The 12,546-nt window shown below is 38.3% G+C and overlaps 1 long non-coding RNA gene across 1 annotated transcript; it reads left to right on the forward strand.

The window, feature by feature from the left end:
• Positions 1-6,772: 6,772 nt before the first annotated feature.
• LOC138894957 (uncharacterized) lies at positions 6,773-11,996 on the forward strand. Its single transcript, XR_011409147.1, has 2 exons — positions 6,773-6,994; positions 11,205-11,996. It is a non-coding gene; the product is annotated as an uncharacterized lncRNA (long non-coding RNA).
• Positions 11,997-12,546: the final 550 nt, after the last annotated feature.

Raw genomic sequence — 12,546 nt, forward strand, 5'->3', positions numbered from 1 at the left:
AACATAGGGTTATTTTAGACATAGGGTCTCCACTTCTTAGTCTCTTTTTTCCAACATAAGGTCTCCATTCCCCAGTTTATTTTAGTTTAGACATAAGGTCTCCACTCCCTAGTCTCCATTTCCAACATAGGGTCTCCACTTCCTAGTTAATTTTATTTTAGACATAAGGTCTCTACTACCTAGTATCCTTTTCCAATATAGGGTCTCCACTTCATAGTTTATTTTATTTTAGGCATAGGGTCTCCACTCCTTAGTCTTCTTTTCCAACATATGGTCTCCACTCCATAGTTGATTTTATTTTAGACATACGGTCTCCACTCCTTATTTGATTTTATTTTAGACATAATGTCTCCACTCTCTAGTCCCCTTTTCCAACACAGTGTCTCAACTCTTTAGTTGACATTATTTTAGACATAGGGTCTCCACTCCCTAGTCTCCCTTTCCAGCAGAGGGTCTCCATTCCCTAGTTGATTTTATTTTAGATACACGGTCTCCACTCCCTAGTCTCCTTTTCCAACATAGGGTCTCCACTCCCTAGTTTATTTTATTTTAGACATATGGTCTCCATTCCCTAGTCTTCTTTTCCAACATAGGGTCTCCACTCCCTAGTTTATTTTATTTTAGATATAGGGTCTCCACTCTGTAGTTTATTTTATTTTAGACATATTGTCTCCTCTCCCAAGTCCCCTTTTCCAACATAGGATCTCCACTCCCTAGTCTCCTCTTGCAGCATAGGGTTATTTTAGACATAGGGTCTCCACTCCCTAGTCTCTTTTTCCAACATAGGGTCACCACTCCATAGTTAATTTTATTTTATACATCCACTCCCTTGTCTCCTTTTCCAACATAGGGTCTCCACTCCCTAGTTGATTTTATTTTGGACATTTGGTCTCCACTCCCTAGTTGATTTTATTTTAGACATAGTGTCTTCACTCCCCAGTCCCCTTTTCCAACTTTGGGTCTCCACTCCCTAGATGACGTTATTTTAGACATAGGGTCTCCACTCCCTAGTCTCCTGCTCCAACATAGGGTCTCCACTCCCTAGTTGATTTTATTTTAGACATACAGTCTCCACTCCCTAGTCTACTTTTTTAACATCGAGTCTCCACTCCCTAGTTGATTATTTTTTGGACATAAGATCTCCACTCCCTAGTCTCCTCTTCCAACATAGGGTTATTTTAGATATAGGGTCTCCACTCCCTAGTTGATTTTATTTTAGACATACGGTCTCCACTCCCTAGTCTACTTTTCCAACATAGGGTCTACACTCCCTAGTTGATGTTATTTTAGACATAGGTTCTCCACTCCCTAGTCTCCCTTTTAAATATAGGGTCTCCACTCCCTAGTTGATATATTTTAGATATAGGTTCTCCACTCCCTAGTTTTATTTTTCCAACATATTTTCTCCACTCCCTAGTTGATGTTAATTTGGGGCATAGGGTCACCACTCCGTAGTCTCCTTTTACAATATAGGGTATACACTCCCTAGTTGATTTTATTTTAGACATAGGGTCTCCACTCCCTAGTCTCATTTTTCAACATAGGGTCTCCACTCCATAGTTAACGTTATTTTAGACATAGGATCTCCACTCCCTAGTCTTGTTTTTCAACATAGGGTCTCCACTCACTAGTTGATGTTACTTTAGACATAGGGTCTCCACTCTCTAATCTCATTTTCAAACATAGGGTCTCCACTCCCTAGTTGATGTATTTTAGACATAGGGTCTCCATTCCCTAGTTTTATTTTTCCAATTGAGGGTCTCCACTCCCTAGTTGATGTTATTTTGGGGCATAGAGTCACCACTCCCTCACCTCCTTACCAGTTTAGGATATACCACTCCTTAGTTGTTTCGATCTTAAATGCAGGGTACACCACTCCCTGATATCTTTGTTATTATAGGGTACACTATTCCCTAGTCACATTTTCCCAATATAAGGTACACCAATTCTTAGTTGAGGCAGCATTTTGACAATCAGGGTACAACATTCCCAAAGAATCATATTTTTACAGGGTACACCAATCCCGATCTTTTATTTCTTTCTATAATGAAGTAGTATAGAGTTTTGCTACAAATAACTCACGAAATTTTTCTAGTAAAAATTGGGGCAGAAAAATTTCGTTTATTTATTTGTTTTGGTATCCGAGAAGGTTTTACCTGTTACACCCTATATTTTCGTATGTAAAAATGCGTCGTAAGCAAACTAATGTAGGACAAAAAAATGAGATAATATTTAAAAGTATATAAAGTAAGTTAATCATGTTACCTCTGAGGTTACAAATATTGAAGATCATGAACAACAAGTACAAAGAGGGTTGGACAGTTCAGAAGCTAAAGCAATTAAATAAAATAATGTTTCATCGAAAGTCGACAAGTTGGGAATGTTATAACATGTACCTTTGGGGTGAGACTAGGGTGATTAACATGATAAAGAGATTATGTTATGATTTATATTAGTCGTATTAAATCCGTGTGTTATGTTTTTAAGTCAAGCGAGTTGTGGAACAAAAGTCGATGAAAGTCATCACAAGTTACATTCATAAGTTTTACTGAAACTTTGGGTCAAATGTAACTGCAATTTTCTCCCAATATACTTAGAGTTATGGTGTGTTCCACCCATCAAATTAAAGATCTATGAGTCTATTTTCCAACGCATTAAACCATTTGTCAATACGATATCGGAGTAGAGAGATATGTGCATTTTTGCGATACTGCGCAAGCTGCTAGATGACAAGTAGGTGTGTCACCTACTTGCTTAAATGAAAGCCCAAAAATGGGCCATTTCGGGTCGTCCAAAGAGGCCTTTTAAGGGCCTATTTTCTTCATATATTAGACTTAAAATAGAGCATAATAACCAGACATAAGCTCTGCAAAGAATCCTCCCAAAAAATTTCCCACAAACCCTAATTGATTTTCTCTCCCTTTCAAGTTCCAATTGGAGGTAAAACTTAGAGTTTGAAGAACCAAGATAGGAGCTGAGTTATCCAACAAATAAGGTGAGTTTACTGCTCTCTTTCATCCATTTTTTCTTCTGTAAATTCATGGTAAGTCGTTCTATACTTGTAAGAACTCACGGGATGGTGATCGGAAGCCGTGAGTTCGAGTTATTCACTTGTAGCGGACTGTTTTGTGGACTGTTTTGTGTTGCTGTTGGGCTGCGTGTTTTATTACTATTTTGTGGAGTTTTGGAGGAGGAAGGGGGTTTATAAACACCATATAAATGTAGGGTGGTTGGCTGGTCGTTCGTCATAACATTTTCGGGTCGTTTGACACTACTACGGTGGTCGTTTTGTGTACGAAGAGATTGGGGTGTGTTGGGCTGTTTTGTAGTATTTGATGGTGTATATAGGGCTGGAAAATGATGTATATATGTTGTTATTGTTCTGTCCTTGTATTGTTGGTGTTATCTTGAAGTTGGAGGAAGGGCATATTATAGGGGAGATGCTGCCCGTTTTAATACAAAATAGGTTTCTCGTTCGTTGTGCGATAGTTGTACCTTTCGTAACTTAACGATAGTATTATTATCATTCTTGTAGATTAAGGTGCGAAGAGGTGAGTTCAACTTGGTGATTGAAAAGATTGTGATAAGGTATGTTAAGGCTAAGCCTTCCTTCATTTTGGCATGATCTCGTAGCTACATGTGTTAGTAATGAGACAAAAAGAAAAGTTCATATTCATGAATTTATTCACACTATTCTAGTCTCATAAGTTACAATATTATTCCTTATCGAGACTCTATATTCAATTTTAGTATTGTCTTCTTTCAGTCAAGAGAGCAGCAAGCCTATATATACAGTATTACAGTATTTTCATTACCATCGAGCTATAATCGATGGGCAGGCCCCTATTGGGCAACCTCTGATCAGATGGAAAGTTATATACCGAGCCTACTATGGCCGAGCGCCTATGAGCGAGCCCAGCATGGTCGAGATACATAGCCTAGTATGGCCGAGCGCCTATAAGCGAGCCTACTATGGCAGAGCAGTTATATATACCGAGCCTTATAAGGCCGTACAATTATTTTACTTACTATATTGAAGGAGTTGAGTCAGTATCAGCAGGTAAGTATATCTCCAGATCATCTTTGACTCCCAGTTAATTTCAGTTATCATATTATCAGTTCAGTTTCAGATTTCAGTTATTTTATTGCCTTACATACTCGGTACATTATTTCGTACTGACGTCCCTTTTTGGGGCGCTGCATTTCATGCGTGCAGGTTCAGACAGACAGACGGGTAGACCTCCTCAGTAGGTGTTTTCCGAGTTCCGCCTGATCGGTAAGCTCCACGTCTTTCGGAGTTGCCAGGACTAGAGTTTTGTGTACATCTTATGTATATCTGTATATATGTTATGGGTAGGTCGGGGCCCTGTTCCGATCACAGTACATCTATCAGTAGAGGCTTGTAGGCATATCCTGTTGGTTAGTGCAGTATGTTGGGTTTGTATAAATTGGTGGTTTGTCAGCTGTAGTAGCTATGACGGCCTTGTCGGCCTAGCTTTATATTGATATTTAGTTAGTGCTAGTTTCCATTCAGTTTTATATTTTGCTTCGCAAATTGTCTTGCAAGGTGGCCCAATGGCCAAAGTATGACATTATGTGTTCAGAGTCCCTTAGTCGCAATTTGGTACGCCAGGTTAGGTGAGGCACGGGGTGCTTGTCTCGCTCCTAGGTTCGGGGCGTGACAAATACCTCAAGGCACAGGGTTCTAGATGACCAAAAGAGGTATTCTCAATCCAAAATACAGAAAAGAAAAGAAAAAAGAAGTAAGTCCAAAATGCAAAAGCGGATGAAAAGATGTGGACTGCTCAAGACATGACTAAAGTCACCAGCATTGCATGTCCCATTTTGGTCAGAAGAAGTCATAGAAGAATGAACTAGCACCTGTAGCTAGCAAGTATAAAGGTTCAGATCTGAGTCTGCGTGAAGAACCAGTCAAGACTCAAGATCAAGTTTTAAAAGACTCATAGATAGGAATCTTGTAACTCATAACTGATAGGCTTGTTTAGTTTATTTTCATTTTGATTTTGGTGTAATAAGGAGTTCAGCTATCAGTAACAGCAACAACAACAGTGAAATCACAGTTTCTTGGTAGTCCCAGCTACCAAAACTTCAAGATCTACACTGACCTGATTCCTTTATAGCCAAGGATATGTAGGCAACCTCCAAAGCAAGGTTCGGTCAAAACTTTTCAAAATGCTTCTCAGGAGTATCAAACGGGAAAACATCGCTCATGATTGCTCCCTTTATCTTTTTCCGTCAACTCTTCATGTTCTCGAGCGAAGAGGGGCAGCAGTGAGCAGGTAATTTTTTCCCTATGCATACTTTACTCCTAAAACAATTACAAAAAATAACTTTCTAATTGTCTTTGATTTTTATAGAATTTCTAAGGATCTCTCTCTATTTTGTTGTGTGCATTTTATGGCATTTAGTTGCATTTTCCATAATTAGAAATACTTAAAATCATGAAAACATAAAAAATATTTTTTATCTTTCATTTTTATTACGTTTCTAGGTCATCTGCATCACTGCATTATTAGGAATATTTTAAACCATAATTTTTGTGATCTTTCACCCATTGCATTTTAATTGCATTTCTAGCTTTAGAACTACATGTTAAATGCATTGTTAAAAATACAAAATCACAAATTACTTTTAGCTATTCTTCTTTTCTTTTTACATTTGCAATTTTCATTAGTTAGTCAATTAGTTAATTCAATATTTTAATTAGCTTAATTTTAAATTAAAACAAATGAATAGATTAATTTTGCAAATTAGATTTGATATAGGTGTTTAATTAAAAGTGTCCATTTGAGCAATACAAGGCAACGAAAAAGGGGGTTGAAAGTAGGGCTGCTTATCGGGCGGATTGGGCGGTTAATTACTCTTAACGGTTTGGCTTAACGGTTATCGATTTTTAAATGTATTAATCCGCTAGCCACCCGATAAGATATCGGGCGGATTGGTAATGGTTTAGCTTTTATCGGGCGGTTATTGGGCGGTTTATCGGCCTAATTCAATCTATATTGCGTTCATTAATTGTTTGTTGACCGCTAGCATACAAATTCAGAATAGGAAATTACACATTGAGTCCAGACATACATGTCTGTTAATGCCTACATAAGAATGATGTAGTGTGTCATGTGTTGTAGAGTGAAAAAAGTTGTGGCACAACACTGTTGTTCTTCTATTAAACATAGACAACATGCATTAGTTTTAAAAAAACAAAAGCAGAGGTGAACCATAGACAACATCTTAAACAATCTTGTTGTAGGGTGGGAGAATAAGCTAAGCTAAGCCAAGCCTGGGATCTTCTGATGCATAGTACGTAAGGGTTCTGATTATTTAGGAATTAGGCGTTAGAACTTAGAGATGGAGTACTGGAAGAAGTGGAAGGGTTTTTGATATTTATATATATATATATATATATATATATATATATATTCTTAACGGGTTAACGGATTATCTGTTAAGAAAATTGAATAATCCGCCCCCAAACCGATAAGCCGTTAATAAAAATATTTTAATCTGTTTTCCGTCCGTTAAACCGTTAACCCGATACCAATAAGCCATTAAGCTTCGATTTCGGTTCGGTTTTCGGTTTCGGTTCGGTTTTGAACACCCCTAGTTGAAAGGGGTCGGACAAAAAGGATTAAAAGAGAAAATACAGAAAAGTGAAAGGGGGTAGTGGAAAAGGAAATTAGGAAGAGTTCCCTATCAACTTTTACCTATAAATAAGATTTTTGTCCTCATTAGAAGAGGAGGCAGCGGAAAAACCACATCTGAAGTCCACTTATCATGTCTCACAAAAGAAAATACCTAAAAACTGAGAGATTACTGATCACGGTGGGTTTCCAAATCAATATTTTATTGGGTTTTACAAAAGCTGAATTTGCTTTCCGAATTGCTGTTGTTCACTAGAATTTTTGCTGAGCTTCATCCTCACTGTTTTCTAGTCTTTATTTAGCTTAATTCAGCTATTTCCTCCGCCTAGCAGGTAAACATGAAAGCTCTGTAATTATTTGAGTTTTAAATTATAAGAAATATTAACTCTTTCATAAACTCTGGATGATCTTAAGTTGTGATGAGTTTTCTATTAACACTTGGTGGAAAACAATAGACATAAGTTAGTCAAATTATTGATGCATGAGAGCAGCTACATGGAATTGGTTTAATAAAATTTGGGAAGTCTATTCGACATTTTAGCATTTTTTTAAGTGTTGAAGAGCTTGAATCTGATTCAATTTGTAAGAGCCTGAGAATTCGATTTTTTGTTTTAATTCTGAATCGATATGGATAGCCTTGCATGTGTCGATCTGTTGTTTGGTTTGAAATATGGACATCTTTAGATTTTACGTCATTGAATACTCTGCCTATTTATTTAGAAAATGGTTTAAATGTTTATGACTTGGACTCCTCTCTCTTGTTTGGTAGTTGAACTGTAAAGATAAATTGTAGTAACTGAAGGATACATATTTGGAATGATATATGGCTTTTAAATGGTGTTATTCTGCTTATGAATGTTATTAGTGTATTTAAATGTTTACTCGTGTTTAACTAGGGGAAGAATGTATATTTTCTAGTTAATACGTTGGATTTAATTATTCATGCTTAAATTAGTACTACAGATATATTAATTCCAAGGCAACCGAACTATTATACAAGTAACCGAAACGGGTCATAGGAATTTTTGGTTGGTAAAGCAATGCTAACAAGAATTGGTTTTGGTATTGAACTATTATTTGTTGGCTTTAGTGAGACGTGGGTTGATTTGAATTTTGGAGAAGAAAGCTTGTCTGGGTGTAGCTAACAGAGCTGGTCCAACTTCACGATTCTCTTAATGCTAGCCCGTTAATTACTTGTAATGTAGATAAACATGTCAACTGCAACAATAGCTAAGTGATATACTTTCTCCACAATAACTCCATAACCTATAACCTTCACAATCCTCTCAAATTTAGGAGTTGAACAATTCAGTCGCTAATATACTTTTAGGCACGATTAATAAATAAATTATCATGGCTATGGGTACGATTCCCATAGTGTAGTCATGATATGTAAACCCCAATTCGAGTGTGCATTCACACGTCTTGACCATAACTTTAAATAATTAAAAAATAATACTCAATTACTCAGTACTGTATATGGCCAATCCAACCCAGAGAAGATCCATCCCAAATATATATATATATATATATATATATATATATATATATATATATATATATATATATATATATATATATATACACACAGTCAGTCACTCAATACTGTATAAGGCCAATCCAGCCCAGCGAAAATCCATCCCTAAATAAAATGATTCGGGCAAGATCCATACCTCAATATAAATCAACTGCGCTCACTGTGGGTGTGCAGACCCCGGAGGGGTTCCTTCAGTCCAAGTATTATAACAAGCCAATCATGGCACAAATCAATAAAACATGCTACGGCGTGCAACCCGATCTCATAATATCCTCACAAAATCGGGCCCTCGGCCTCACTCAGTCATCAACCTCTCCAGTCTCTTGGGCTCTCAGTAATTATGATACTCAGCCCAAACAACAATGATATAATGTATCAATAATGAACAATAGAGAATATGCAAGTAAAAACTGTGTCTGAGTACAAAACAACAATTTAGCAGATAATTCAACATGTACACGACCTACTGTTCAACATGATTTGCAGTTCAATTTCTATAACACATGGAGAATATGCGGATAACAATAGATTTTTCAACTATTCAGTTCCACGGAATTGCCCAAGTCATAATTCCTACGGTGCACGCCCACACGCCTGTCACCTAGCATGTGCGTCACCTCCATAACCAATCACATGACATATTACGGGGTTTCATAAACTCGAAACCAAATTTAGAACTGTTACTTACCTCAAACTGTGCAAATCCCTACTCCAACACGCTCTTTCCTCATGAATCGGCCTCAAATTGCCTCGAATCTAGCCACAAATAGTTCGATACAATCAGCACGAGCTAAAAGATTTAATTCCATAAGAAAACACTAAGTTATTAATCAAAAGTCAAAAGTCAATTCAAAAGCCTCCCCGGGCCCACGTCCCAAAATCCGATAAAAGTCACAAAACCCGAAAGCCCATCCAACCACGAGTCCAATCATACCAAATTTATCAAAATCGGACGCCAAATCACCACCCAAAACCCCCAAATCAAACTCTCCAAATCCCTAACCTCAAATTCCCAAATTCTATCTTAAATACACACAAACTAGGTGGGAAATTCAATGGGGAAAATAATTATTGATTAAAAATGAACACAAGTGACTTACCTCAAGAAACCCCTCGAAAATCCTCTCACAAATTGCCCAATCCCGAGCTTGAAATGTTCAAAATGAAGAAAAATTGTGAACCCTTGAATTTAAGGTTCTGTCCAGCCTTTTCGCTCATGCGGAAACATAACCGCATCTGCGGTTCTGCTTTTGCGGAAAATCCACCACTTCTGTGGTCTTGCCATGGCTCCGCTGCCTCCACTTCTGCGATCGTGCTTCCGCTTTTGCGGACTCGCTTCTGCAATAAGCAGTCCGCTTCAGTGGACACTTGCGCTTCTGTGACCCCTTGTCTGCATCTGCGATCATGCAGGTGCAGTATTTTCCTCGCACCTACGGCCACTGCCCCACTCTCTCCTTTCTGCTTCTGTGCTTCCATGCTCGCTTCTGCGAGCTCGCACTTGCGATCAAAAATCCGCAGGTGCGATTACACATCAGACCCCTAGCCTCAACAATCATCCAAACTCCAAATTCGATCTGCTAACCATCCGAACTCCACCCGAGGCCCCCAGGACCTCAACCAATTATACCAACAAGTCCTAAAATATAATAAGAACTTAGTCGAGACCTCAAATCACCTCAAACAATATCAAAAATACGAATCGCACCCAATTCAAGCCTATTGAAACTAAGAAAATTCCAACTTTTACAAACGATGCCGAATCCTATCAAATCACGCCCGGTTGACCCCAAATTTTGCACACAAGTCACAAATGATACCACATACCTATTCCAACTCTCGGAACTCCAATCCAAGCCCAGTAACCACAAAGTCCACTCTCGATCAAACATCAAAATTTCTAACTTCCGCCATTTCAAGCATAATTCCACTATGGACCTCCAAATTACAATCCGGAAATGCTCCTAAGTCTAAAATTACCCAACGGAACTAACAGAATCGCCAAAACTTCATTCCGGAGTTATTTACTCATAAGTAAATATCCGGTCAACCTTTTCAACTTTGAGACTAAGTGTCTCAATTCATTCTAAAATATCTCCGGATCTGAACCGACTACCCCGACAAGTCACATAACATCTATAAATCATAAAATGAGCAGTAAATGGGGGAAAAAGGCTACAACTCTCAAAAAGACCGGCCGGATCATTACATAATTAAATAAATAATCCTATTTTGAATAATGTCACTTTAATTTTAAAAACTCCATATTCTTCGAAAAATGGAGGTGTGACAGAGACTAACCCTGACGCCCCGACTAACCACTATGATAACTCTGAATCAATGGCGCACTGATGGGAGATGAAGGTGCATTGTAGGATAGCTGCTCAGGATGATACCTATAAGAACTACGACTGCCTGAAGCATTATGTGCTACCTAGAGCGCTGACTGAATCGGCCTATGAAGATGTCCTCTATCAAATGAACCTTTGCCTCAAAATGAGGCACCACTAAAACCACCAAAGTGACGAGGCCTCTTCTGAGATACTGCCTCTCTACCCTGTCTAATGATCATCTCGATCCGTTTAGCAATCTTTACGACCCTCTGGAAAGACATATCATCCCCCGTCTCCTTGTCCATCTGTATCCTGATACCAAAAGCAAGACTGTCAATGAATCTCCTCACCCTCTCCTTCTCAGTTGGAAGGAAGACAACTACATGGCGAGCAAAATCAATGAATCCGGTATCATACTGGGTAACAATCATGCTACCCTATTGAAGGTGGTCAAACTACCTACGGTACTCTTCTCTTATAGTAAAAGGAATGAAATTTTCCAAGAATAGCTGCGAAAACTGATCCCAAGTGAGTGGCGGTGAACCTACTGGTCTGCTCCGCTCCAAATCTGAAAAGTGGGGATTTTAACCTATTATTTACTCTCTTTTACTTGTGTTTTAGACCAAAAATGCTTGAAGGTATTCCCGAAAACTAATGAAATATGCTTGCTTGCAGGAATTGTTCAAAATGAGCCAAAGAAATTAAAATCAACTCACAAAGGAGTCAAAAGTTGAACAAAAACCAAGGCTGGGCAAAAATGTCTGAAGTGCGGACCGCACAAATATTGTGCGGCCGCGAAAGCCATTATGCGGCCGCGATAATAATTATGCGGTCTGCGAGAGGGAGATTCAGAGAGTGTGATTTTGGGCTAAATGATGAGCGCGGACCGCACTAGAAATGTGCGGCCCCAATTGAAATTTCGCGGACGGCGATGACTGAGATTCAGAGAGCTGACAACTTGAGCAAAAGAGAGAAGTGTGGACCATACCAGAATTGTGCGGCCGCGGAAGTCCTTTGTGCGTCCGCGATCGAAATTTTACGGTCCGCAAGATGAAGAATCAGAGAGTTGATTTCAAGCCAAACTCAAGCAAGTGTGGACCGCATCACTTTTATACGGCCGCATAATCTTGAGCGCGGCCGCACTTAGAATTATGCGGTCCGCGAAAGTTCAGCTTAACCCAGATCCAAAAGAGAAGAACACGGACCGCATCAGAATTATGCGGCCGCGAAAGCAAGAGTGCGGCTGCACTCAGAATTACGCGGCCGCACAACCTCCGCAGGGGCATTTTTGTCAGATATTTTCAGCTTAGTATAAATAGAACTTTTTATCATTTTTAGGTTATGTTATGTTTTGTATGAGCACCTAAGATGGCTGATTTTTCTGTTTTCGGAAATATTGTACTAGATTCACTTCTTAACATTAGATTTTCATTCCATAAATTAATATTATGAATTTTATCTTCATTTTATCTTTAATTTTTGTTATTTCCATGAGTAGCTAAAGCTATAGCTAGGGTTGTGACCAAACCCTAGTGTGGGTATTTAATGAATATTTGATTTTGGGGCTTGAATGTAAATATGTTAGTGATATTTAGCCTAGTTCTTGTTAGAACTTAAAAATTAATGGTTGCAAATATTGATTCATGCATTTATGACTTAGTCTCTACTTGAGAAAGAGGGACTAAGTCTAGAAAAACTAGGCTAATAAGGAATTAGGGTGAACTCAAGAAATTGATAACCTTAATTAAAGGGTTAAATCTAGAGATAGTAATACCCAATTTCAGTTAATATCACTTGATTTGCATGAATACCCATTTGGACTTGAGAAAGCCAAATTGGACAAAATTACTCAAACTACCGAGAGGTATAAAGTGAGTACCCGGGTGTGATAGCTATATTACAATCCCAACTAATCAAGCTTGCCCTAGATTTTGTTACCCGTTAGATACCCACCTAGGTAGAAGTCACTACCCTAGTCTCTTTAAACATTTGAAAAACAACAACAAAAATATTGTCC

Source organism: Nicotiana tomentosiformis, chromosome 6, assembly GCF_000390325.3.
Source record: "Nicotiana tomentosiformis chromosome 6, ASM39032v3, whole genome shotgun sequence".
In the NCBI taxonomy this organism is placed as follows: domain Eukaryota; kingdom Viridiplantae; phylum Streptophyta; class Magnoliopsida; order Solanales; family Solanaceae; genus Nicotiana; species Nicotiana tomentosiformis.